This window comes from Maylandia zebra, linkage group LG9, assembly GCF_041146795.1.
Source record: "Maylandia zebra isolate NMK-2024a linkage group LG9, Mzebra_GT3a, whole genome shotgun sequence".
NCBI classification, from domain to species: Eukaryota; Metazoa; Chordata; class Actinopteri; order Cichliformes; family Cichlidae; genus Maylandia; species Maylandia zebra.
In genome coordinates, this window is record NC_135175.1 from 2,454,080 (window position 1) to 2,481,351 (window position 27,272).

General features: G+C 44.8%; 1 protein-coding gene across 1 annotated transcript in view; it reads right to left on the reverse strand.

Moving 5' to 3' along the window:
* Positions 1 to 6,829: 6,829 nt before the first annotated feature.
* LOC112431726 (uncharacterized) overlaps positions 6,830 to 27,272 on the reverse strand; it is a 114,911-nt gene continuing 94,468 nt past the window's right edge. Inside the window, exon 2 of the transcript XR_013100034.1 lies at positions 6,830 to 6,933. The gene's annotated coding sequence lies outside the window, so the exon portion shown is untranslated. The remainder of the gene's footprint in view (positions 6,934 to 27,272) is intronic.

Consider the following 27,272-nt stretch of genomic DNA (forward strand, 5'->3'; position numbering starts at 1 on the left):
TGGCAAGTACATTTGAAGAAATTGACAAATAAAAGTATTCTATTCTATTCTATTCTAAAACATTTCTGCATTTTACCCATATTTTATTTTTAACTCAAAATCAAAATTCCAGATTCTCCTATATGTTGGTTTTGCACCAGGTAGGATGACAGATTTCAGGTGGCCCTGTGTTTTTCTCTATTACATCTGCCACTGCATCTCAATAATCTTTGTGTGGCTCCTCCTGGGTTCTCACCCTCTCCTATCTGGCTCACATGACTCTCATCCTCTGAAAAATCTATGTTTGAATCTCCCTCAATAATTCTGTTAAGAATTTTCTCCGCCTTTGTCAAAAGTTGTCTATTAGGAAAAAGTGTAATAAATATAAGTATAAAGTGCCAATGTGTAGAGCACATTAATAAATTAGTCATGTTCTCTGTGAAACTAAATAAGCCTAATTCTTAAAGACCCCTCAAATTATTTACTAGATGTTTATTTTTTGAATAAAATAAAAATCTGAGTTTAACAAAACATTTTAAATGTAAATATCAAGCTTACCTTTCTTTCTTCCATAAAATGTGCTTGTGGGCACGCCAGCCATTTTGAAAAGGTGGGAAAAACAATTGGCAAGGCCACACCCCCACACGTGATATAATTTTAAAGGTACTGTTGTCCTCGCTAAGAAAAATCAGGACTTAGAGGAGTGGCAAGTAGAGTATGCGAGCTACAAGCAAAAAACTAAATGTGTACTACAGTGCGCAAAAATGAATTACTGGGCCATCAGGGGGTTATGAGGGACATTTATGACACGAAAAATCCCACAAACCTTAAAGTGCACTTGAAAAGCTCACACAAGAAGGTTAACCTAGCTTACCTAGAAGACCTCATCAGGGGGAGCACACTCCCCCTCCTTGAAGAGCTCCCCCACTCAACCCGCATCCCCCGAAAACAGCTAACCCCAGATAAGGCAGCGTGATGCATCCCGAGACAACAGGACTGGGACATCTAAACAAATGTGTGAAACAATCGCCTTCAAAAAGGTTATCAATTCACTTCAACCAAAATTAGGAACACTTGGTGCGGCAAGAGTTAATAGTGATTAGTCTCAACACCCAAGGATAACCAGGAGAGCATGATTGATATGATGGAACTGAGATTTTGTTACACTTAATTTTTGCAAAACACAACTAAAACTAAACTGAAACTAAGGAGTTTCAGAAAATAAAAACTAGACTAAACTAGCAAAGAATTGGTAAAAACTGATTCCAACTGGTAAAAAAAAAAAAAAAAAAAAAAATAGAAAATCTGGAGTCGAAACTAAATAAAAATAACATCTAATGAAAATGGCGAAACGTTTAAAACCCTGGTGCAGAGATTGGCAAATCTGACCAGGAAATGTGTAAGATGGATTGTCGGAACAGTCAGCGTTAAAGCCACTTTCAGTCCATACTAGGATGGCATTGGACATCTTCGGGGCGGGAGAGGGTTGGTGTGACCAAGGTGTGGTTTGGCTTGTTGTATGTATATTTGAGATCATGTGGCTCTGGATGGACCAGTTACCAGGGCATGGAAGGAGGACAGACTCATTAAAGGAGGAGAAGGAATTTCCTGGGATTGGAGATCCTCTGGGTGAGTGGTTGATTAAAAGCATGCATAAAATAGAAGTTATCTGTTGTTATTGATTGGTAATAGATTGGTAATTGGCCACATTTACAGCTGTATTGACTTGTTGTGGACGTAGTCGACTTCAGGTTTAAACACTCTAATTAACAGGTTGAACATAGTGACATTAAAGGAAGAGTATGCAGCGCCACCCTGTCAGACACCAGTGACGGTGGAGCTCACTGATGAATCAGGTGAGCTGGATTCATGGCTGATTTAAAACTAAGATCCCCCTGCTGTGGTCAGTAAGGGGAGAACAGGGGGAAATACAATTAAAAATAAAAGAGGCATTTATAAACGTTTATGGGTCAAGTGAAACGGGATATAAGGGGGTTTTACTGTTATTTTAATATCAGCATTATTATTGTATGAGAATCATGCAACAAGCATTGCATCGATGATCATATATTGAAGCTTTTGACCTTATACTAACATCTGTGTTCCTGTGATTGTTATAACCTCTGATGAATCTTCTATTACAGGTGTTAGGATAATGATATAATTTTTCATTGCAGGTGTAACCATGATCATTTTTATACATATTGCAACTTGTTGCTCATTGTAGAGTTGTGCTCAAGTTAATAAGGGTTAAAAGCTACGGTCAGCGCGGATGTCTGACTGATCTATTGAGGGAAAAGGCTTCAAGCATAGAGGGCTGCACGCGCTTACAAAACACTGATATCGTGTTATTCTTTGTAATCTTTTCTTCAATTATGTCTTTAAGGTTAGTTTAAATAGTGGCAGTTAATTAAACGACATTTATTAAAATATTAAATACCTGAGTCAGAACATTACACGCAGATCACCTTAAGAGTCTGGGAAACTTTGTAGGTGCCTAACTTTTTTTGAATGTTCTAGCTCTGTTGATTTGATACATTGGAATGTGTCAACAAAGGGGGGGGGGGAGTTGAGCTTTAACATCAAACAAGGATTATTTGAACATTTTATAATTCCATTTGTGTTTTTAATACCTTAGGTATGGTAAAGCTTAAGCTAATAGCGGTCCGAGAAGTTTCTGGACCTTTTAGAGAATCAGTGAAAAAGCATAAACCATCACTTTCATGTTTAATCATTAATCATTGAAATGAACTGAGTAGCGTTTAGAAGATTTGTTGATTTCTTGGTCTTTTGTTAAAAAGAGGGGTTTCAATAATTTTTAGACACACTTTGCAAATGTGCTTATAATGAGTTGGCACTTGGTCTTTTGAAGGTCATAAGCTTCGTTCGGCGTGATGGTCCGGACTGATATATTGCAGGTATTGACTTTGAGTGCAGAGGGCTAAATGCAAACACGCTTACACACACATAGGATATGATTAGAATAAGTCCCTGGGACATTCTGAATGTTTTAGACCAATTCTGAATCACTAGAAGGTCAGTAGATAACAACATTAGATTATTAGGGGTAGGAAGAGAGGTGTTTTGGTTTTCTGTCTCTTACAGGGAAAGGAACAGACACCAGACGAGGTCACAGAGATGCGAGGATCCTCCGCAGCAGAGACAGACACAGTGACTGCCGAGACATCAACTGGGTCCAAGGGTCATGGCGTTTGGGCTCCAGCTAGTCACCACAAAAGGATGGATCCCATAAACACAGCAATAACCATGAAGGGGTTGGCGGATATCCGGGAACACCAGACCAACGAAGTTCGAGAGGCTTTTGGGCAAAAAGGGGAACACCTTCCTGTTCCTTTTTCTGGAGGATACACAGATCGTTGTTTGAAATCGGGGCAGAATAATCCCCTGATCTGTGCCACGACTGAAGGGTTGTCTAACCCCTGAGGTTGAAGAATGAAGAGCAGGGGATCACCCAACTGGACGACACTGGTAGCTGCAGCAATAAAAGAAAGGCTAAAAGCTCCTTGGACAGAGGTTCTAGTCTGAGTACGTCTGAAGGGTATAAGGTAGCACCAAAATAAAGCTGTGGGAGACCTGGGGAGTGTCATCTGTACCTGCTATTGTTGGAATAATAGTTTTTCTTACATCTGAACTGCGCAAACATAGAGGTCATCCCACATATGGTTCGCCCCTCAGGGGGACAAAGAACCTCAGGAGCGAGAAGAGATGAACCCGGCCACACTGAATTGAAGGGTGTTGGTGAGCTCATTATTCTAATGACCTCATCAGGGGGAATTGTTAGATTATAATATTATTTTATGCCATGTTATACCCCGAATTAAAGATTGTGAATTATTATGTAGTTTTAGTTTGCATTATTCTCCTGAATTAGAAGAAGCTGATAACTATTGCATTAGTTAAACTGATTTGCATTAAAGTAGACTTCTGATTTATTGTGAATGAATGATATTGTTTATGATGCATTATACTGCTGAGTTATAAGAAATACTGTTTGCAGAAAGTCATTGCCTTATTTGTCTGATTAGAAGAGAACAGAACATACTGGAGTTTTCTGCCCCATCTCAGCAGGAGCAGATAAACGGGGAGCCAAGGTCGTAGCTTAGGCGCTGTGTGAGAGAAAGCATGTGAATGTTTAGGCTTTTATGATAAGGTGGAGACACCAGAGGCTATAAGAGTTTGAGCAATGCTCCACCATTTTGAGATCTGAGGCTGTCTGCATCAGTGTCCATCTCCCACGCGTGTGATCATTAAAATCATCGTTTGACTCAACCCGACCGGACCAGTGTTGTTATTGTGGTTTTTCTCTTGTCTCCATCCCCAATATTTTGAACCTTAACAGTAACTAAATGACTCCGTAAGCTGCTACTGTGAGTAAAAGCTCTGCCACACTGATCACAGCTGTACGCTTTAACTCCACTGTGGATGAGTTGGTGTGTTTTTAGGGCTTTCTTCCAGGAAAAAGACTTTCCACACAAGTCACAGCTGAACGGTCTCTCTCCAGTGTGGATGACCTCATGGATTTGTAGTGAATCCTTCTTAAGAAAATCCTTCCCACACTCTTCACAGCTGTACACTTTAACTCCACCGTGGAGGAACTGGTGTGTTTTTAAGCTTCCAGACTGGGTAAAAGACTTTCCACAGTCGTCACAGCTGAACGGTCTCTCTCCACTGTGGACGAGTTGGTGTCTTTTTAGGGAACGCGCCCAGGGAAAATCTTTCCCACATTCGTCACAGGTGTATTTCTTCTTCCCCTTTGTTCTGTGAGGTTTGTCGGCCTCCTGAGAGTGCTGACTTCTCGCTCCATATTGGTCCTGCAGTGACAGATATACAAACACAAGCAGTGAGTGAAATGTAGGGCTGGGCATCGTCACTGATTTCGATTCGGGGAAATTTTGCATCAGACAATCAGAAATATTAGCATTCTGATCACTACCTATGAGTACATATCCATATTTTATATTTCTAAAACGAAAGCTGACACTTGTGAGTCAAAGTAACTGAGGATAAAACAGAAAAAAATGATTTTCCTGGTCTGAGTATAAAAATATTCTGCAGTGGATCAAACACGAAAGAAAACCATGAATCAACATATGAACATTACCTGATGCTGCTGAAGTGAAGCAGAGCAAAGTTACAGAGGGTTTATTAGAAAAACAGCTAAACGTTTTGCATAATTTTAAAGTTTACATTTATTCTGTATTGAACAGCAGAAATGAGGTTTTGTTGCTGGAAGGGAAAAAAAAGAAACAAAGAAACAAAAAAACAAAAAAGAAACAGCGCCTGACAGCGCTGTAAACAACAGTCTTCTTTTGCTGCTGGTTCAGTCAATTATGTTTGGAGAGTGACAAAACCTGCAACTTCAGAATCTAGCACCAAAAAAGATGTAAACATAAGAGGCGGACCCGCCGACGCATCAGAATCAGTGAGCTGCCGGCTTTCAGCCCCGGCGTCTTTGTTTACGTCTTTGTGCAGAATCCGTGTAACTGCTCTCATTTACTGTTTTAGCTGTTTTGTGGTTGTTGAAATTTTCTGAAGTTTAACCTGAGATTCTGGCGTTTCAGGCAAAATTTATTCATATTTAAAAATCGTTTCAGGATTTTAATGGATAAATATCACGTTATCCAACCTAGAATCGATTTTAATCAATAATCAAAACCCTCCCCCAGTGAAATGTAGTCGTGGAAAAAACTGTCATAATTTTTCAACACAGTCCTCTTTGGTGACATCTGCTGGTCAAAATATGAAGCGCAGCTTGAATCTACAAACTATAATGAAGCGCTTCATTATGTTTAATATCATGTGACAGTTCTGTCTGATATCGGGCTGCTGTTGTGGTGCTTTGCACATGTATTTTTTGTGTGATTAAAAAAGTTTTGAAATTTGATGAATAAATAATTTTGATGAATATCCTTATGGTGGTAGACTTCCGCAGGCACAAGCATTCTCCACGGCAACCACTGAACATCCAAGGTATGGACATTGAGGCTGTGGACAGCTACAGGTACCTTGGTGTTCATCTGAACAATAAACTGGACTAGACTCATAACTCAGACGCCCTCTACAGGAAAGGGCAGAGCAGGCTGTACCTGCTTCAGAGACTCAGGTCTTTTGGGGTGGAGGGCCCACTCCTGAAGACCTTCTATGACTCTGTGGTGGCCTCTGCTATCTTTTATGGCGTGGTCGACTGGGGTGGCAGCATCTCTGCTGGGGACAGGAAGAGACTGAACAGGCTGATCCGAAGGGCCAGCTCTGTTCTAGGACGCCCTCTGGACCCAGTGGAGGTGGTGAGTGACAGGAGGATGGCGGCTAAGCTGTCATCCCCGTTGGACAACATCTCCCAGCCCATGCAGCAGACTCTGACAGCACTGAGCAGCTCCTTCAGTGGGAGACTGCTGCACCCACGGTGTGGGACGGAGAGATTTCGCAGGTCTTTCTTCCCCACTGCTGTCAGACTCCACAACAAAGACTTTAACTGATCAAACACACACATCCACTAATGTGCAATAACACTAAGTGCAATAATCTTTTCTGGCAGCGTTGTATTTTTCTAATTTTTGCGTCATAACTTTTGCACTGTCCACTTCCTGCTGTGACAAAACAAATTTCCCACGTGTGGGACTAATAAAGGTTATCTTATCTTATCTTATGTAAACATGTGCTATGGTGTGGTCTCCCTTTGCTTGGGACTTCTTGATGTTTGTAAACATAATAGATATAAAATAAAAACATAGCATACAATAAAATACAACACAGTCATATAACAGGTTGGAAGGATGAGAGTTTTAGACGTGACTGATTATTTGGTGAAACTGTGATATTTTCCTCAACTCCTGTGTTGAGCTCATTGTTTCCTCTGTAGTGACTCAGCTGAGTCCAGATGGCTGAAAATGTTCCTCTGCTGCTCCGTCAGACTCTTCTCCTCCTGCTGATCAGCTGGGACACAAAACAGATCTTTGTTAGGCTCCACACTGCACCGAAGAGTCAAAGTGTCTCATATGGTCATCTGACAACACAAAGTACAAATTTCACTCTGATTGGTTGTAGAAATCTTGTGAGACGTGTTGTGCTGCAAAGTGAGGAAACTCTCTCACTCACTTATACTTCAGGAGGAACTTTGTGACATTGGCTCTAATATTCTAAGCAGCCCTTTACTATGACAGGGCCAGAAAGTCCTATTTGAAGGTTTGGGAGAAGGACCATGTTAAAGGTGGATTGGGGTTTATACACTTTGTTGTGATACAGGTAAGGCTGTAAGAGCCTGAGAAGGTGTCCTGAGTGAACCTCTAAAACCAGGTTTCAGCTAACGACTCTGCTTCAGTCTGGAAAACAGCAACTACAAGTTTAAAGACTCCATCAACAATTCACACCCAGCAACAGCCTGAACAGCTCCTCCTGTGGTTTCCACAAACAGGGACAGACCTGTTACTCCCCCACCCCACACTTTCAACTCCTTCAGCCCCCCACCATTCATAATAACAGGGGCCCATACCTGATCACCACTTCACAAGTCTCTCCAGCCCCCATGATGCCTCTCTCCAAACTCCACCATCCCCCAAAGTTTGATTCTGTTCATCTGGACGTTTTCAGTGGGAGAAATGTTCATCACTCATCCAGGTGACTTCTTCAGTCTCAGCTGACTCCAACCTTATAAACACTACATTTACATAATGACTGAAACTAGCACCACTGAAGGAACAATGGGCTGGGAGGTCAGTTCCTTCATCATTAATATGCAAATTCTCATGACCATTGATCAACAACCAGCTATTTGACAAATGCTGTGATTGCAGCCATTCCCCAAACTGTTCGTGAAAGGTACTGATGGTCATTGATCAATGAGCTTTTATCAGTGAAAAGACTTTTCTGCTCCAACTTCTCCCAGCATGCTGAGCTAATGATTAGTTGGTGTTTTTCTCCAAACACTCTCTCACTCTTCTCTCAACGTGTTCACAATAAACTGTGAACAGACACCGAGGAGAGCAGCAGAAGACCTCATTCATACGGTGTACATTTTAGGACATCGTCAGGTCTCAAGAAAAAATTTGTCAGGTATCAGGAAAAAAAACTGTCAGGTCTCAGTTCTCAAGAAAAAAGTTGTGTTACACTCAAAACATGAAGAAGGAACTGATGAAAGTGCAAGAAGAACTTGCAGAAGAGAAAATTGAGGTGAAGGCATTCAAGAAAGACATGACTGGCTCTGTGGTGACCAAGAAAGACTGCAAAGACGCACTTAAAGAAATACGAAAGCACAAAAAGGAAGCTAAAGAGCTCCTCAAACACAAAGTGAAACTGGCCAAACAGCAGCTGAAAGAAAAATTTAAAGATGCCGAGGAGCAGCTCAACAAAACCTTAAAAGAACTGAAGGCAAAAGAAAAGCAAGCCGAGGACAGGAGGGGATTCTGGAGCAGACTGCTGAGAAAGAAGTGACCCAGCAGCATCTCGATAGTTTCTTCCTCCTCTCTCCACCTTTCTTTCTCCCCATCCTTCTTCTTGGGATGGTTGTTTGTTTTTTAAAAACTCTAAATACATGTACTGAAATACACAAATAAAATTGCCATTACTTGACCTCATGTTGCCTGCTTCTTTTCTTGTGTGTCTGTGGATGTAAAACAGTAACACACTTTCTGCTCTGTGTCTTTAATTTTAAATAAATGCAATATGTTTTCATTTTAAAATGCAGTGCAAAAAACTTCTGCTCTAAATCTTTTTTTTAGCAAAAAGCTTTTTTTTGCCTGTTGTGGAAGTTTTCCATTAAATAAAGCCTGCAGACGAGCGGTGAGCGGTAGCTAACATTCTTTAATCAAACACACAAAGAACAGACAACCAAGCTTGATGAAAATTCAAATTCAAATTTTATTTGTCACGTACACAGTCATACACAGTACGATATGCAGTGAAATGCTTAGACAACTGCTCGTGACCTAAAGAAAACAAAAAAGGAAAAGGCTATGAATAAGATAGGAAATAAATATGAAAAATTAAAAAGGGTAAATTTAACTAGGAAGGAATAAAATATAAATTAAGGTTAAAAATGAAATAACTGTACAACACAAATTAGAATGAAGGGTAAATTTAACTTGGAGAATAAGATAAAATATATAAATTAAAGTTGAAAATAAAATAACTGTACAACAAAATACACAATATAGAACTATATAAGAATGTATGAAGAAATATAAATAAATATATACACAATAACAGCAGCGTGATTTAAGTGATGAAGTGAAAACAAAGTCAAGAATGTCCAGTGTGTGTGTAAGAACTATATGTGTGGGTCAGTACTGTGTGGTGGTGTGATTGAGAGACCGTATCGCCTGCGGGAAGAAGCTCCTCCTCAGTCTCTCTGTGTTGGTCTTCAGGGAGCGGAATCGCTTTCCTGACCTCAACAGAGAGAACAGTCTGTTGTTGGGATGGCTGAGGTCCTTCACCATCTTCCTGGCCTTGGTCCAGCACCGCCTGCTGTAGATTGAGTGCAGGTCAGGGAGCTCGGAGCGGATGGTGCGCTCAGCTGATCGCACAACCCTCTGTAGAGCTCGTCTGTCCTGCATGGTGCTGTTCCCGAACCAGGTTAAGATGTTTCCCGTCAGGATGCTCTCTATGGTGCACGAGTAAAAGTTCCTGAGCACCTTGGAGGGCAGTTGGAAGTCTCTCAAGCGTCTGAGGTGGTAGAGACGCTGACGGGCCTTTTTCACCACGGTGTTGATGTGACAGGACCATGACAGGTCCTGCGTGATGTGAACTCTGAGGTATTTGAAGCTGTCCACTCTCTCCACTGGGCACTCGTTGATGACAGGGGTCTGGTAGTTCCTCTCCTGCTTAGTGCTGAAGTCCACTATCAGCTCCTTTGTCTTACTGACGTTTAGAAGGAGGTTGTTCCTCTGGCACCAGTTTTCCAGATTCCTAATCTCCTTCAGGTAGGCCCTCTCGTCGTTATCAGAGATCAGGCCCACCACGACGGTGTCATCAGCAAACTTGATGATGGTGGTGGAGCTGGTAGTGGCCACGCAGTCATATGTGTACAGAGAGTACAGCAGGGGGCTCAGAACACACCCCTGGGGGGCTCCAGTGCTGAGAGTGGTGGAGGCTGAGACATGTCTGCCCATCCTTACTGCCTGTGGTCTGCCAGTTAGGAAGTTGGAGATCCACTGACACATAGATGAGCTGAGTCCCAGATGCTCCAGCTTGGTGGTGAGTGTGGAGGGAATTATGGTGTTAAATGCAGAGCTGTAGTCTATGAAGAGCATTTTAACATAATTCCCCCTTCTAGTGTCCAAGTGAGTGAGTGATGTGTGGAGGAGATGAGAGATGGCATCGTCTGTGGAACGATTTGGACGGTAAGCGAACTGTAGTGGGTCCAGTGTGTCTGGTAGTGAAGAAATGATGAAGTCTCTGACCAGGCGTTCAAAGCACTTCATCACTACTGAGGTGAGGGCTACAGGGCGATAGTCATTGAGAGAAGCAGGGTGGGGTTTCTTCGGGACAGGGACAATGATGGACTCTTTGAAGCATGTGGGGATCACCGACTGAGATAAAGAGATGTTGAATATCTCAGTGAACACAGGAGCTAGCTGGTATGCGCAGTCTCTTAGGATACGACCTGGGATGCCGTCTGGCCCTGCTGCTTTCCTGGTGTTCACTCTCTTGAAGGCTCTCCTTACTTCATGCTCGGAGATGACGAGCACGTTTCCGGTGCTGGCAGTATCTTCCTGTCTGCAGCCGTTAGCGCCGCTAGCATTAGCATCGTTGGAGTCCTTAGCTGCAGCCTCGAAGCGAGCATAGAAAGTGTTCAGCTCGTCTGCCAGAGTCACGGCCGCGTTCGTCATACCGGTTGTTGGTGCTTTATAGTCCGTTATTGTCCTTAGTCCCCGCCACAGGCTCCTAGAGTCACTCTGTTGGAGTTGTGACTCTAGTTTCCTGCTTCGCCTCTTTCACCGCCCTCAGCACGTTATATGACGCGGCTTTGTACGGGTCCATGTCCCCCGTCGTGAGTCCCGTGTTGTAGGCAGCGGTGCGGGATCTCAGAGCGTCGCGGATGGTTTTATCCACCCACGGCTTCTGGTTGGGAAACGTTGTGATAGTCTTTGTCTCCACGGTATCATCCACTAGTTTCCCGATGAATCCGACAACCGCTTCCGTAAACACGTTGACATCATCATCGGAGCTGTTTCTGAACATGCCCCAGTCTGCGTCATCGAGTGCGTCCTGTAACGCGGCCACCAATTGATCCGTCCAGCGCGCGACCTTCCTCTGAACCGGAACTTCCTGTTTCAGCCTTTGTTTGTATTTTGGGATGAGGAAGATGGCGGCGTGATCAGATTTGCCAAAAGGAGGGCGGGATTGTGCCTTGTAGCCGTCCTTGACCGCAGTGTAGCAGTGGTCCAGTGTCCTTTCACCTCTGGTGGGACAGGTGATGTGTTGATAAAAGTTCGGCGCTGCGCGTTTGAGGTTGGCGCTATTATAGTCCCCCGTCACAATAAGCGCAGCGTCCCGGTGTTGTGTCTGGTGCTGTGTGAGTGCCTCATGCAGCTCGCATAAGGTGGTGACCGTGTCCGCTTGTGGTGGAATATAAATGGCACTTACAATGACCGATGTAAATTCCCGAAGTAGATAAAAAGGACGACACATGATGGACAGTAGTTCCAGATTTGGTGTGCAGGAGCGTGTGAGAGGAACAACGTTCGCACTGTTGCACCAGTTGTTGTTCACCATTAAACACACGCCGCCTCCCCTTGACTTCCCCGAGTCCCGTGTCCTGTCCATACGGTGAACCGAGAAGAACTCGGCCGGCTGGATGGCGTGGTCCGGCACCGCTGGGTTCAGCCATGTTTCAGTGAAGCAGAGGAGATTGCAGTCCCGAATGTCTCTCTGGAACTTTATCCTGGCCCTGAGGTCGTCAAGCTTGTTCTCCAGTGACTGGACGTTGGCGAGCAGGATGCTAGGCAGAGGTGTGCGGTGTGCACGAGCTCTCAGCCTGTTCCTGACGCCGGCTCGCTTCCCTCTAGGCCGCCGCCGCTTTCCTTTGTTCTCCCTCAAGATCTCACTCGGCCAGCTCGGATCCGGAGTTAAAAACTTCGAATTGTGAGTACATTGTATACCAATAGAAACAAGAGTGTCACTGTCATACCTAATGTACCCAGTGGTGATGATTTTGCCGATTTAGAAATGCTGAAAACTAACTTAAAAAACAAAGACAAAGAAAAAGTGGTCGGAACAGTCATGACGGCAGCCGACCTCACCGGTGCCATCTTTTCAGATCTTTTCAGAAGTCCCTGCATGACCGCGGGACAGACGGTCAGCAGAGTCTCCCTGAGCCTAGCATGGCTCTCAGTTAAATACCTTCTCCAGGAACAAAAGGCAGTACACAGCTGTTTCACAATTTAAGGTTAACACTAACTCCGCCATGGACGGTCCCAAGCCCGGCTGTGAAAGGAGGGTGGTCGCCCTGCCAAGGCGACCAGAACCGATTAATCGGGGAAACTTGGCTTGAAACCAATGGAATCTCAACGATCAGCTTTATCAACCAATGCTACCGCATCCGGGGCAGCCGATGCGCCAGCGCTGGGGACCCAGGGCGCTGGTGGGACTACTGGCCATCAATTCCATCGTCTCACGCCCAAGACGCCGATCAACATTGCAGCATGAAATGTCAGAACTGGTCACCATGTTGGGCAGAAGGAGATCATCGCCCGTGAACTTTCAAAACTCAACGTCTCGATAACGGCCCTATCGGAACTTCGGCTGACTGGAACTGGCACTGTCTCCGTCGAAGTGCCGGCCATGGACAAAAGGATGATGTTGTATTACTCGGGCGGCGACAAAAGAGAAGCCGGAGTCGGCTTCATGGTACACCATCGGTTCTCTGTGAGCGTCGTGGCCTTCCAACCTATATCTGACCGTATCGCTGTCCTAACTGTCAACGGTACAATCAAGCTACATATCATCGCGGTCTATGCACCGACCGAAATGAACTCCGACGCAACTAAAGATGATTTCTATGATTGCCTGCAAGACGTCATGGACTCCCTACCTCAAACCGGCATGATCATGATCGCCGGCGACATAAACGCCCACATCGGAGAAGGCCGCACTGGCTGGGAATCGACGATGGGAAAGTTCGGCCATGCAAAAATGAACGACAATGGGCTACGATTGCTGTCATTCGCCGCCACCAACAAACTGGTCCTCGGGAACACGCTATTCCAACACTCGCTCAAGCACCGTCTGACATGGCGCAACCCAAGAGGAAACGACTTAGCGCTACTCGACTATGTGCTCAACACCCAGTTCCGATCATCCTTGCAAGATGTCCGGGCGATGCGCGGACCCGACTGCGGCTCTGATCACTATCTTGTCCAAGCCAGAGTGCGCCTGAAGCTCCAACGAGCGAAGAGGCCGACACCCAAGCCGCCCAGGCTGGGCTGGCATCACCTCAACAACAATGACCGCCGTCAAGAATTCCAGATCGCATTATCGAACCACTTCGCCCTACTCCCCCTGAGCGACGATGCCAACAAAGAAGAGCAAACAATATCGAAAGCCATCTTGGACTGCGCCAAGCCGCTGTGCCCACCCGCCCAGCGTCGCACACAACCGTGGATCTCGGACGAGTGCCTTGACTTGGTCTTTGAATGCAAGAAGGCCAAGCTAACCAACTTTGAAAAGTATCATCGGCTAAACCGTGAGGTGAGGCTGAAGATGAAAGCAGACCGTGAGGCGTACTGGAACAAAGTCACTGAGGAACTTGAAAATACGGCCGAACGACAAGACTACAGGGTGTTGTACCAGACCATACGTAGTCTCAGTGGCAAGTGCAAGATGATGAATGATAACATCAGGAAGGTGGATGGCTCGTTTGTAAAGTCAACTGCGGAGCGCCTGCAACGGTGGAAAGAATACTTCAATGAACTCTACAATCACGATCCGCCCCAAGGTCCGGCTGCAGCGCCGCCCATCATCGACCCTCCTACGGTGCCGATGTCTGATGCAGAACCAACGGTAGAAGAAGTCAAACTCGCAATACATTCGCTAAAGAACAACAAGACCGCTGGCCCTGATCATGTGGCAGCAGAAGCCCTCAAAGCTGGAGGAGAAGTCCTCGTCATACGTCTACACTCATTATTCAAACTGATCTGGACATCAAATGTGATACCAGCAAATTGGAAGAAGGCGGCTGTCATTCCTATCCTAAAGAAAGGCGACAACCGAGAATGTAAAAACTACCGCGGCATCAGCTTACTGTCCATCGTCGGCAAGGTCCTTATGAAAACAATTCAATCACGCCTTCAAAAGCACTGTGAGATGACCAGCCGGGAAGAACAGGCCGGGTTCTGACCCGGACGAGGCTGCAGCAACCCAATCTTCACCCTACGTCGACTCATGGAGGAACGGATCAGATGCGGACGTCGAACAGTCATCATCTTCATTGATTTCAAGTCTGCGTTTGATTGCATCGACCGGCCAGCCTTGTGGAGGGCTTTGGCAGCCGAACACATACCCGTGAAGATCATCGAGCTACTACAAACCGCCTACGATGGCTCGACCAGCCAGGTACGTATTCATGACGAAGTGTCCGATGAATTCCCCATCATGACAGGGGTCAGGCAGGGCGATGTGGTGTCACCGCTGTTGTTCAACATCGTCATCGATGTGATAATGCGCAAAGCATTCGAGGGCCGCCACAGAGTCCAAGCCTCGACCGATCGATTTATCACCGATCTAATGTTCGCTGACGATAGCGCCATTTTTGCCGAAGATGACACCGAGGCAACTCACATCCTCTATGACATCGCCCGGCACTCCAAACTGTACGGTCTCAATGTTAACGCCGAGAAGACCAAAGTCCTGACTCTGCGCTGGTGCGTCTGGAAGAAGAAGAACATCTCATTAGCGACAAAGATCCGCCTTTACCGAACCCTGATCCTGCTCATTCTATGATAGGTTTGTAGCTTGAACCCATCCGCTGGAACGTTGAAGACAATATAATTACACTGCAAAGCAAGACACAAGTAGGCAAGCTTCTTCATGTTTCTCGTGCACGGGAGAGAACCGGACAGTCGCTTGACTCCAGTTGGTCTCGTCCGTTCTCCCGTACCACTGTTCTTTTATTGAGGTTACATGAATATGCATAAGTTCATTAACATATGACGTCTACATACACACAAAGAGTACCTTGCCTGTGTGTGTGTGTGTGTGTGTGTGTGTGTGTGTGTGTGTGTGTGTGTGTGTGTGTGTGTGTGTGTGTGTGGACTGCTGATCAAAGGGTCAAACATCCTTGGTCAGGAAGAGGGTAGACTAGACCCCCCCGGTAAGGAAGTCCAGCAGGTCATCTAAACAGAAAAGCACTTAGACTAGAACAGACGCAACTACGTTAATCCTACCATAAAACAATAAAACACGGTATGACCTCTCATGCTCCCAAAGTGCTGTCCAATACACACAAAGTTTGCAGACTATCAAGGATCAAAACCTCTACCAATCTACAACTAATTACAAAACTCTAAGCATATATAAGTAAATATTTCTAAGCATAAATGACAATCAACAATACAAATCTAACATTTCCCCCCTTTTTGACCTTTATGCTTGAAAAGTTCCCAGGTATGAATAACTCATGTCTGACAGTTTCAATGCAAACCTTTTTATACTCAGCATATGTCAAATCACCCTAAATTACTGAAAAGGTACACAGTTTAACAAATGTATTAGCAGTTATCCCATTCCTCATTGATCTCATCTCATGGCAAACTGCATCCCACAAACAAACAAATTGTTAATTTAATAGTGAAAATAAGAAGATAACATTTCCAAAAACATCTCAGCTTGGTGGTGCTTCCTCCGGGTGTGCACATCACATGTCTCTCTGCAGAGTGGTTTAAGCTCTGCAGGGCGTCATGAATGTCTCTTCCAGTTGTTTCCATCACTGTCCATAGGACCAGAGTCCAAATGTATGTAGAATAGACATTCAAACATACCAGTTGGTTTTGTTGTTCGTCAACATGGGTCTCAGCTATTTCCAAGCTGCAGACTTCTCAGCACTCTAGTTTTATGGCCTCCCATCACCTTACTTCAGGCCTTCATCCTGCGAGGGGGATATTTATGACTCCTTCATTGTCCACGCTCTGCAGAGAAACACCTCTGTGGAAAGGGTGCAGGGTTCAGTTGTCTTACTGCTGTTATGATCCCAGCAGCCTTCAGAGTGTCATCGTATGCACAGTACAGTGGCACAGCGTTAGGTGATGTTCATAGGAAACTGCTGTTATCACCACCATAGCTTCTGGTTCCTGTGCTTTTCACAGAATCATGACGTCATCCTCGAACTCCTTCTGCGCTGTCGATGGAGCTTGGCACGCTCCCCTCATCCCTCGAGTTTTCATATCCCAACGCTGATGAAGATTTAAGGCAGAGCACGTCGTACACCTTAATTGTCTTTCTCAGCGTCAATATTGAATGTTTCATTTTATTTAACATCTTGCTGTGGGAAGTCTCCTCTTGATCTCCTGGAAGCTCAGTAGCACAGCTCTCTGTGTGATGTCTGCTGTGCTGAAGATGATCTCTGATCCTCCTGAAGCCTCTCTCCTGGCCTCAGCTCCCATCCTGTGGACGATCCTCTCAGGCACTCCTTCTCGTCATGCATAGTCCTGATTTTGGGCCTGCTGGATCTGTCTCTCTTAGGTGAGAGTTGTCATGTGTCCATCTCCTCTGCCCTCCTCCTGGTTCAGCTGTTTCCGGCACCAGCTGGGGTCCTATAAGGATGAGCGTCGTAGTCAAGGTAACCAAGAGGGTCCTGGTCGCACACAGGTCCGTCACGCCTCGCACTTGGTTGCCCTAGAGTTGATCAGAGGCTGGAGGTTGAAGTGCGAGCTTACCCTACGGGGGCTCAATCAGCACTCCCCCCTCACCACTGAAACAACCAAGTGTGAGATTTCTCTATTGTGCTGTCTTGAGGGTGCCGGGGTTTCCTGGGACCTCGACCTCTTGCAGTGGCTCTGATAAATCCAGGAGGGTCTCTCGCTATTTTGCAGGCAGTTAAAATGGTCCTTGCTGTGGCTCCAAGGTCTGATCTCATGATGGGCCCCAACCAGCTTGACCTTTGACCTCAACCACTGCCTGGTCCTGTCAGCTATGCGCTTCTCACTGGGCCTCTGAAGATTTCTCAGGAGATTACTGCTGCACCTGTATTTCCTTGCTAGGAAGACAAACTATTTGGAGAGTATGTCAACAATCATCAAACCACATTCTTTAGTTCAGTGAACTTCACTTATAGGCCATCAAAGCCTCATCTGAACATGGGTGCACCACTTGCATAGGTTTAATATTTGTAAATAAAACGGCTAATCACACAAATCACTGCAACAATAATAGTAAACATTGCTTAATGTTACTCCTTGGACCCCACCTCTTGACGCATGGACACACTCATGCGCCAACACACCAAACCTGGATTCCTGTCTTAAAGAAAAAGATTAGCTAGATCATGTCCCAGGCAACATCAGGGGATCTCCTCCCCTGGAGCAGCACCACCCTGGACCTATAATCCTGCAATAAAAATGTTAGCGTGTTTTGCATATTAAGTATGCTTAACACCTGGCTCTCCCAGGAGCCTGCATACACACCATCATGGCCTGGAAAGCAAAATCTGGAAGTAAAATCAAACTTCATACCTGTAAACAATTGTATCATAAGAACAAGAAGCATTCAACATCAGCAAGACAAGTGTCATGTGCAGGTTTTCTCAAATCAGTAACTACAACTATTACCCTAATTCACCTCAGACATGGATTATCCCATGTACTCTGTTAACATTAATGTAATCAGTGACTTCTCTTAAGCAAAGTCACTCCACTCATATATTATTATTATGGGTTCAAAAGTGGCCAGCAAATGAGCCCATAATAAACTATTCCATAATTACCGTAATCTCTTATTTGTTTTACTCATGTCACTTGTCCGCTTCAGCTGAATCTTCTAAATGCAGTCTCAGAAAAAAAAACATTAGCAATACACATTGACCATCCTGGTGGGCAGGCGTCGGCCATCCACATTCCAGAGGTGCCATAAAACACCATAATGTTAACACTCGCTGTGGAAAAAGTAACACTGGTCTCATCACAGTATGTCTCAAACTATATTACTTTCTCCATCAACATATAGCCTGTAACTACAGTTTTCTTCACACATAAACCCAGAAATCTTGTAGTAGAGAAACATTAGCCAGTATTCCTATAAATCACATGATCAAACACATGAAGAACCGTAATGCTGTAAAAACGAAAATGCAAATGTTAGCGCTTGCGCAGGCGTATGCATACTTTGTCACAGTTATCTCTGTGAGCACACAAGCTAGTGAATGACACACACATAGTAAATTCACAGACACAGAAAATGGCATTTAAAATGTTAAATCATCACGCAACCTCGAGTGTTGCTGTCATCTTTCTGCTTCTGTAAAGGGAAGCACACACAGACTCATCTGCACCCCTGCCAGGCGGGGGTCAACTTCACACAGTCGTGTTACATCAGTAAAGTCTTGTCAGCTTTTGTCAGCTTTTACCAGTCAGTCAGTTTGTTTTCCTTTCACTCACTCATTCATGCATTCATTCTTTCTTTCTTTGCTGATAGTGGAACCTATCGTCGCATTTAGTTTCCACTCTCAGCAAAATGACGTCATTTCAAAAAGAAAAAGAAGAACTTTAGTTTGGATTACATCGCTGAATCCTTTTGGACTGGGACTGTCATTTAATAATTGTCCCAAATAAGTGGCTTTCTCCAGAGTCCATTTAAATGTGGAGAACTCACTTGGCACAATTTTCTTGACGACGTGTAGCGCTTTTAATTCCCGACGTGCAGATCTGCTTAAAGAACAGAGATTATCGAACAAAACTTTCAGTGCACTGTGAAAGTATCAAAATAAAAAGGCCTTGTTAAGTCATGACACAAGCTCCTCATCTCAGGAGGGTAAATCATACCATTAGCATGGTTCATCATACCATCATACTAATCGGCAGGCTCAACTTCACAACAAAAGAAAAATCATCAGCTAGATTCACTCCAAATCAACCATCAGCTGCACAAAACAACATAACCTTAATGCCTTATTAGCTATGAGTTTAATCCCCAGGTCTGTGCTCTTCACTCATTTAGGTCACAGATCTATTTTATTCAATTTTCCTTTTTCCCTTCATCATAAAACATGTGACATGCTGTCATGCACTTCACAAAAGAAGTTTGTTCTGACGTATTCAGAGTTGTGTATCTAAATACAGGATTCACTCGCACATCAAAGCAGGAAACTCAGTGTTTTAGAGTCTCCACTCAACACACAACAACTCCAACACATCTCATTCACTCATACTAGAATTCAGTCACCTTTCATTAATCTAAAACCCAATCAAATAATTTGCATATCGGCTATTAAACCACTAAGTTGACAGGACAACAGAAATGCATGTTCAAAATGTTATCACTAAAAGAGAATTTCCCTCATACAGTAAATTTAGTAGTAAACTTGTGCTGCATCAATCAAGCAGGAAGCTTCTCCCAATTTACTATATTAACACTAAATTTATTATCTGATCACTGGTTGGTCAAACCAGAATCTTTTTCCCCACAAAAGTTTAAATTGTTGTCCTGCAACCTAGAGAGTCAATTTTTTGCATTGGATAAATTCAGCATTTGATAACAAGTGTCTGCTAAATTTACACTATTTTAACACTGATGAAAGATAACAAGCTAATTTTCATTGCATGTGTGTTTGTTATTAGGCAGGTTTAATGCATGTCTGTGGAGCTGCATATCCAACAGAGCATGTTCTCTGCCTTTCCTACACATTTCTCTGCTATTATTTGATCACTTCTTAACTAATGTGCTATGAGTCTTCATGAGTCATTTTGTGTTTGGAATTGTTAGTAGGGTTAATGCATGTTCTGCTTGTGTGTGTGTGATTTTGTATATGTTTCTATTTTCGCAATGTTTCAGACTCCGTCTCAATTTTCCAACTTAAGCAGTCAGTTTTCTTTTCCCCAGGTTTGCTAACCCAAATTTTGATTTCCCACATTAAATAACAGCATTCCTCTGTGTTCTCACCTAGTCTTCTCACTCTGTTGTCCTCTCACTCTTTTGTCCTCTCCCACTTCAACAGTCCAAACAGCCGGCAGTTCTCCTTCAGCTTTGTCCTGTGTTCCACTGTCTCTTCTTGCCATTTTACTCCACAGGTGGCAAATGTCAAACTCCAACTGTTCAGTTCTCCTCAAACGTTTTCTTCACATGCACAGTGAAGTCACAGCCTGTTGTAAACACAGTGCCATCCATCCGATCAGTCAGGATGATGGGTTTGCTCTTCTTCTCTGATGCTGTTTGTCCACATTGCTGCTGCTTTGCTGGGACTCTTTGCTCAGGACTTGCTGCTGTCTCTTTATCTGCCATGTTATTGCTCTTTGGAGCTGCATTCTTCAGGGAGGAGTGAGCACTTGCTTGTGAGGTTGAGAGACACATGGCGCTGTAAATAAGTCAGCCAGAAACTTGGCCTGCATGTTTCCAATGATGTTGAAATATAACTTTCTTCCGACCGCTGCATGTGGAAAATTGATTCAGGCCTGCTTTTCACCTGAAAGTGACAAACTAAGACATTTTCATTATTATCATCGCTGCTTAATCAACACACATCTCTCTCTCTCTCTCTCTCTCTCTCTCTGTTTTTGTGAACAATCCTTTCTTAAAAGCAAAAAATAAAATCGTGGTTGTTTTTGGCTGATCAACACAAAACCTTTTCCCTATGATTTATTTTTCATCTACAATATAAATTCTTCCTCTTTTTCATTTGCATAAATAAATCACATGGCCGATGATACCATGGTGATCCATAAATATAATCACCAGTTTATTAAATTATTTTTAACCCAACAAAACAAATAAACAAAAACATGATGCTGATGCTACACACACACACGAGTCAAGGTGCAGGAAAACTGCTCACGGGAACGCTGCACACTCTCTGTTTCCCCCTCTTTGAGTAGTTCCCAGACAGCTCTTGATCTGATAATGTGTAGCTTGCTCATCAGCTCAGAAAAAAAACTGCAACGCAACATCACACAGTAGTTGCATGCTCTGCCCACAGCGGCAAAGTCTTACACTTTCATATTCAATACAGCTTCTCCATCATGTACTTTTAGATGTTTCATACAGGGTTCAGCATATTAGTTGTTTTCACAGGTGTGCTCCATATCTCAACAATGGCTCATAACAAGACGACAGTCTTTCACACAGGTCAAGTGCCTCTATGCACTTCATTAGTTTAAATATTTACCTATATCACTTCACCTCACATGTCATTGTACTGAATTTAAGCAACCACAAGCTTAATGTAGATTACTTTTAACAACTATCCACCTCAATTACGTCTATGGTCTGGCACACAGGCTGTTGTCGATCAGGGCAAGCTAAAGAATAAACATTTTGTGTCAGCTGCCAGGAGCAAAGTCCAGCACAAACGTCTGTCTCCCTCCAACTCACTCTTGGTTGCTTAGAAACCCATGATAACAACAACAGTCGGTGTCACAGACCACGTGTTCTGCTCCGCACACACTCACACAACAACAACAACAAAAACGACGACGACGACAATGACAACAACACAAAATAGGCCTACTCCGGACTCACACCGGACTGCTCGGGACCCTGACCCAGTCGTGGGACGCTCACCCACTCGCGCGACAAAACCCAATGAAGGGACGCTCGGGACACACACCCAGGGCGATTTCAAAACCGGACACTCACCGGACGCTTGGGCCCTTGGGCGATTTAACCAAAACTTCTTTTTCGGGACACTAACCCAGTTATCGCTCCACAAAGCAGCGAACTTCTCAACGCCTCACAAAATGGCGGAGACTGCACAACGACACGGTTATAGAGTCGGCCTCTTTAAACTTACTTGGCGTTGCTTAGCGTGTAATATCAGCTTCGAATCCCGCCGATCGCCATTCATCGAGGAGAAAGATAGACCGCGAATCCACAGGAACTTCCTGGCTGACGTCAGTCTTTCAGCGTGTCCCTCCTCCCCTCGGTGAATGCGATTCCAGGGCTCCGGCTCTCGAAGGACCAATTAATGATAGTTTTGTAGCTTGAACCCATCCGCTGGAACGTTGAAGACAATATAATTACACTGCAAAGCAAGACACAAGTAGGCAAGCTTCTTCATGTTTCTCGTGCACGGGAGAGAACCGGACAGTCGCTTGACTCCAGTTGGTCTCGTCCGTTCTCCCGTACCACTGTTCTTTTATTGAGGTTACATGAATATGCATAAGTTCATTAACATATGACGTCTACATACACACAAAGAGTACCTTGCCTGTGTGTGTGTGTGTGTGTGTGTGTGTGTGTGTGTGTGTGTGTGTGTGTGTGTGTGTGTGTGTGTGTGTGTGGACTGCTGATCAAAGGGTCAAACATCCTTGGTCAGGAAGAGGGTAGACTAGACCCCCCCGGTAAGGAAGTCCAGCAGGTCATCTAAACAGAAAAGCACTTAGACTAGAACAGACGCAACTACGTTAATCCTACCATAAAACAATAAAACACGGTATGACCTCTCATGCTCCCAAAGTGCTGTCCAATACACACAAAGTTTGCAGACTATCAAGGATCAAAACCTCTACCAATCTACAACTAATTACAAAACTCTAAGCATATATAAGTAAATATTTCTAAGCATAAATGACAATCAACAATACAAATCTAACATTCTACTTTACAGTGCAGGGACGTGGACAATGCTCAAACACGACCTGAGCAAGCTCGAAGCTTTCCAAATGCGTTGCCTTAGATGCATGCTCGGCGTTTCCCTTCGCGACCGTCATTCGAATGACACCATCCTCACCAGCTGCGGCAGCCAACCGACGATCGGCGACCTAATCCAGCGCCGTCGACTCCGTTGGTTTGGCCACATTTGTCGAATGGACCCGAGCCGCTACCCCCATGGCCTACTCTGGTTGACCCGCCCCACCGATTGGAGGGTGCATCGAAATGCACCAAAGAAGACAAGGATGAAACAAATCCAGGATGATTTGAAGGCTCTTCGACTTGACCTCGAGCAGGCAAGAACCATCGCCTTAGATCAAAAAGCGTGGAAGATAATCGTTGGTCAAGCAAAAGAACCTGCGGCACCTACAGCAGCGTACTGGTTGCGCGGCAGACCACCGCCGGTGGTCGCCCGCTAAGGACAAGAAGAAGGTTCACACTCCCTTGCTACCCCCCAGAGTCCACAAAGAGACAAAAGACTCTTCCTGTGGAGCTGTCTGCTTCCCCCAACTTCCTTACTAGACCCCCACCATTTGTCTTACTGTATGAGTGTGAGACATGTTAAAATCCAGTGGCACCAAGGTATCATACAATAAAATAATGTGATTAATACATAAGTAAAAGAAATCCCTATACATGCCCCTTCCTGATTTCTTATGTTTTAACATGTTTGTTACACTTACATGTTTCCAATTTCAAATGTTAACACAGATGTTCAGAGTAAATACAGATTGTAGTTTTTTAAATGATGATTTCATTTAGTTTGGGGAAACAGCTCCAACTTTACCTCATGTAGAAAAAGTCATTTCCTTCTAAAACTAATAAGTGGTTTTGTCATGTAGCAAGAACTGCAATCAAGCATTTGCAATAACTAATAAACAAAAGCACTTGGGACAATTGTGTTGGTGATAGCTTTTGTTATAATATCAATAATATTTATATGAATATGGGATACTGTTACATGTTTGCATAGACTTTTGTGAAATATGGAGACACTCCTGGCATTATATGAGCAAAGTGAGACTCATTTTTTAGGGTTGGTGGAGATGAGTGTGAAGATCCAAACAATCCCTGTCAGTGATGGAGAAGCTTTGATGAAAATATTTGGTAAAAAGTTCACCAGCATGAAGGAAATGAAGTTTCAAACTTTCCTTAGGAGGAGCCCAGCACGCCTGCTTAAAGAAAAGTGAGTGTGGCGATGTGGATGCTTGCAGCGACTGCTGTATAGAGGCCATCCTGCTACACATGAAACACATCAGAGTCATAATTGTTATTTCAGTCACGTGTTTGTTTATTATCCTTATTGTTTTATCTGGGACTGTTTGCAGACATCTCAGAGAGAGGAGACACCAGCATCTGAACAGAGACTCAAACCAGCAACCTGCAGCTCCCTGCTTGGCTGCTCCAGTTTTCTCCTCACTCATATTGCCCACCAGTGATTTCTAGCTGCCCACCCACACAGCAGGCTAGAATATGCGCTGAGCCTCAGCATCCAGTACTTGGACATGTTTTCTTTATTAAACAATGAACCAGACCCCAAAAAGCAAACAGCTGTTATTGCTAGGCAACGGGAGCAGCATTTGGTGATGCAGCACCTGACATTCCTGACCATGTGGGCGGAGCATGCATGAAATGGAATGTTTAGTAGAACTGTGCAACACAAGCACTCAGTTACGGCATGTTTCATTGTATCCAGACACAGCTAGAGACACATCTACAGCAGCATCTCTGTGCAGGACAAACGACAGCTGACGAAGAAACATCGAAAACTTCACTTCACTCCTCTACAATACGTTGGCTCCTTTGTTTAAAAGGCCAAAATCGAGGGAGAACGAGAAGAGGATCGGCGAGTGCTTCACCATACAATACAGTACAGCTGATTAACCTGCAAGAACAATTTCAAATGATACAGGCTGAAAATGTCAAATTAAAAGAAGAGGCAGAAAAATCAAGAGGAGAAGCTAAAAATTCACAGTTTGAAACTGAAGTTTCAGCCTCCCTGGGAAAGTCTATGCCAGGGTGCTGGAAAGGAGAGTTCATCCGCTAGTCGAACCTCAGATACAGGAGGAACAATGCGGTTTTCGTTCTGGTCGCGGAACACTGGGCCAGCTCTTTATCCTCTCGAGGATACTTGAGGGTGCATGGGAGTTTGCCCAACCAGTCTACATGTGTTTTGTGGACTTGGAGAAGGCATTCGACCGTGCCCCTCGGGGTGTCCTGTGGGAGGTGTTGCAGGAGTATGGGGTGTCTGGCCCATTGCTACGGGCCATTCGATCCCTATACAACCGTTGCAAGAGCTTGGTTCGCATTGCCGGCAATAAGTCGAACTCGTTCCCGGTGGGTGATGGGCTTCGCCAGGGCTGCCCTTTGTCTCCGGTTCTGTTCATAATTTTTATGGACAGGATTTCTAGGCGCAGCCAAGTGGCGGAGGGCTTTAGCTTTGGTGGCCTCAGAATCTCATCTCTGATTTTTTGCGGATGATGTGGTTCTGTTGGCTTCATCGGGTGAGGGCCTCCAGCTCGCACTGGAACGGTTCGCAGCCGAGTGTGAAGCAGCGGGAATGAGGATCAGCACCTCCAAATCTGAGGCCATGGTTCTCAGCCGGAAAAGGGTGGAGTGCCCACTCCGGGTCGGGGATGAGTTCCTGCCCCAAGTGGAGGAGTTCAAGTATCTCGGGGTCCTGTTCGCGAGTGATGGGAGAAGGGAGCCGGAGATCGACAGACGGATTGGGGCTGCAGCTGCAGTAATGCGGACGCTGCACCGGTCCGTCGTGGTGAAGAGGGAGCTGCGTGTAAAAGCGAAACTCTCAATTTATGGCCACGAGCTGTGGGTAGTGACCGAAAGAAAGAGATCGCGGATACAAGCGACAGAAATGTCTCACCCTATCTCCCTTAGAGATAGGGTGAGAAGTTCGGCCATCCGGGAGGGGCTCAGAGTAGAGCAGCTGCTGCTCCACATCGAAAGGAGCCAGCTGAGGTGGTTCAGGCATCTGACAAGGATGCCCCCTGGGCGCCTCCTGGGTGAGGTGTTCCAGGCATGTCCCACCGGGAGGAGGCCCCGGGGCAGACCCAGGACACGCTGGAGTGATTATATCTCTCGGCTGGCCTGGGAACGCCTTGGTATTTCCCCCAGATAAGCTGGAGGAGGTGGCTGGGGAGAGGGAGGTCTGGGCCTCTTTGCTTAGGCTGCTGCCCCCGCGACCCGGCCTCGGATAAAGCGGATGAAGATGGATGAAACTGAAGTAGTATTGCAGGAATTACTGCATGTGGGTCTCAAACTTAAAGGAGAGAAAATGGGAAAACAACAGGCAGAAAACGAGAATGAAAACATGAAGAAAGAACTTTTGGAAGCTCAAAAAAAAGCACAGCACAAGAAGCCAAAAATAAATTTCAAACTGCAAAGAAGGAGGCAGAAAATGTGATGCAGGAATTACAGGAGGTGCAGGAAGCTTTTGAAGAGGAAAAAAGGAAAATGCAGTTAGCAACACAAGAAGCTGCAAATGTAACGGCTGAAGCTGAGGAGGAAGCAATTACTGCATGTGAAGCAACAACTTGAAGAGGAGACAAAAAGGTAAACACGAGGCAGAAAATGAGATTGAAAATTTGAAGAAAGAATTGTTGGAAGCTCAAAAAGTGTTGGAGGAAGAGAAAATTAAAATACAGGGAGCAAAGAAAGAAATGAAAGATACAAAGAGTTACACTCAAAACATGAGGAAGGAACTGATGAAAATGCAAGAAGAACTTGCAGAAGAGAAAATTGAGGTGAAGGTATTGAAGAAAGAAATGCGGTGACCAAGAAAGACTGCAAAGACGCACTTAATGTCACGATCTGGTTGTAGAGACTCAAGCGCAGAGCGGTAGATGTCTCCAAAATACAGTTTATTTACAGTTCCAGTGCACAATATATATACAGTGAAGGGAATCCAAAACTCCAGGGAATCACAGGGTAGCTCTCTCACACTCGCTCATGTCTTCTTGCCCACACTCACACACATTCACACGGCAGGGAGAACACTAACGTCAGTAGTACAATCATCCAGCGACGAGAGGATGTGTGTTCCAGCCTCAAATAGTGCTCCCGGTGATGACAGGTGATTGTCGTCAGGGCGAAGGGCGGGAGCCCACAGTGAGCCCCACCCAGGCAGAGGGAGAGAGAACCGAAACAGCAAATGTAGCCTTGTGGGGCCGGCCGGACAGGCACGGAGACCATGACACTTAAAGAAAGAAAGAAATGACCGGCTCTGGGGTGACCAAGAAAGACTGCAAAGACGCACTTAAAGAAATACGAAAGCACAAAAAGGAAGCTAAAGAGCTCCTCAAACACAAAGTGAAACTGGCTAAACAGCAGCTGGAAGAAAAATTTAAAGATGCCGAGGAGCAGCTCAACAAAACCTTAAAAGAACTGAAGGCAAAAGAAAAGCAAGCCGAGGACAGGAGGGGATTCTGGAGCAGACTGCTGAGGAAGAAGTGACCCAGCAGCATCTCGAT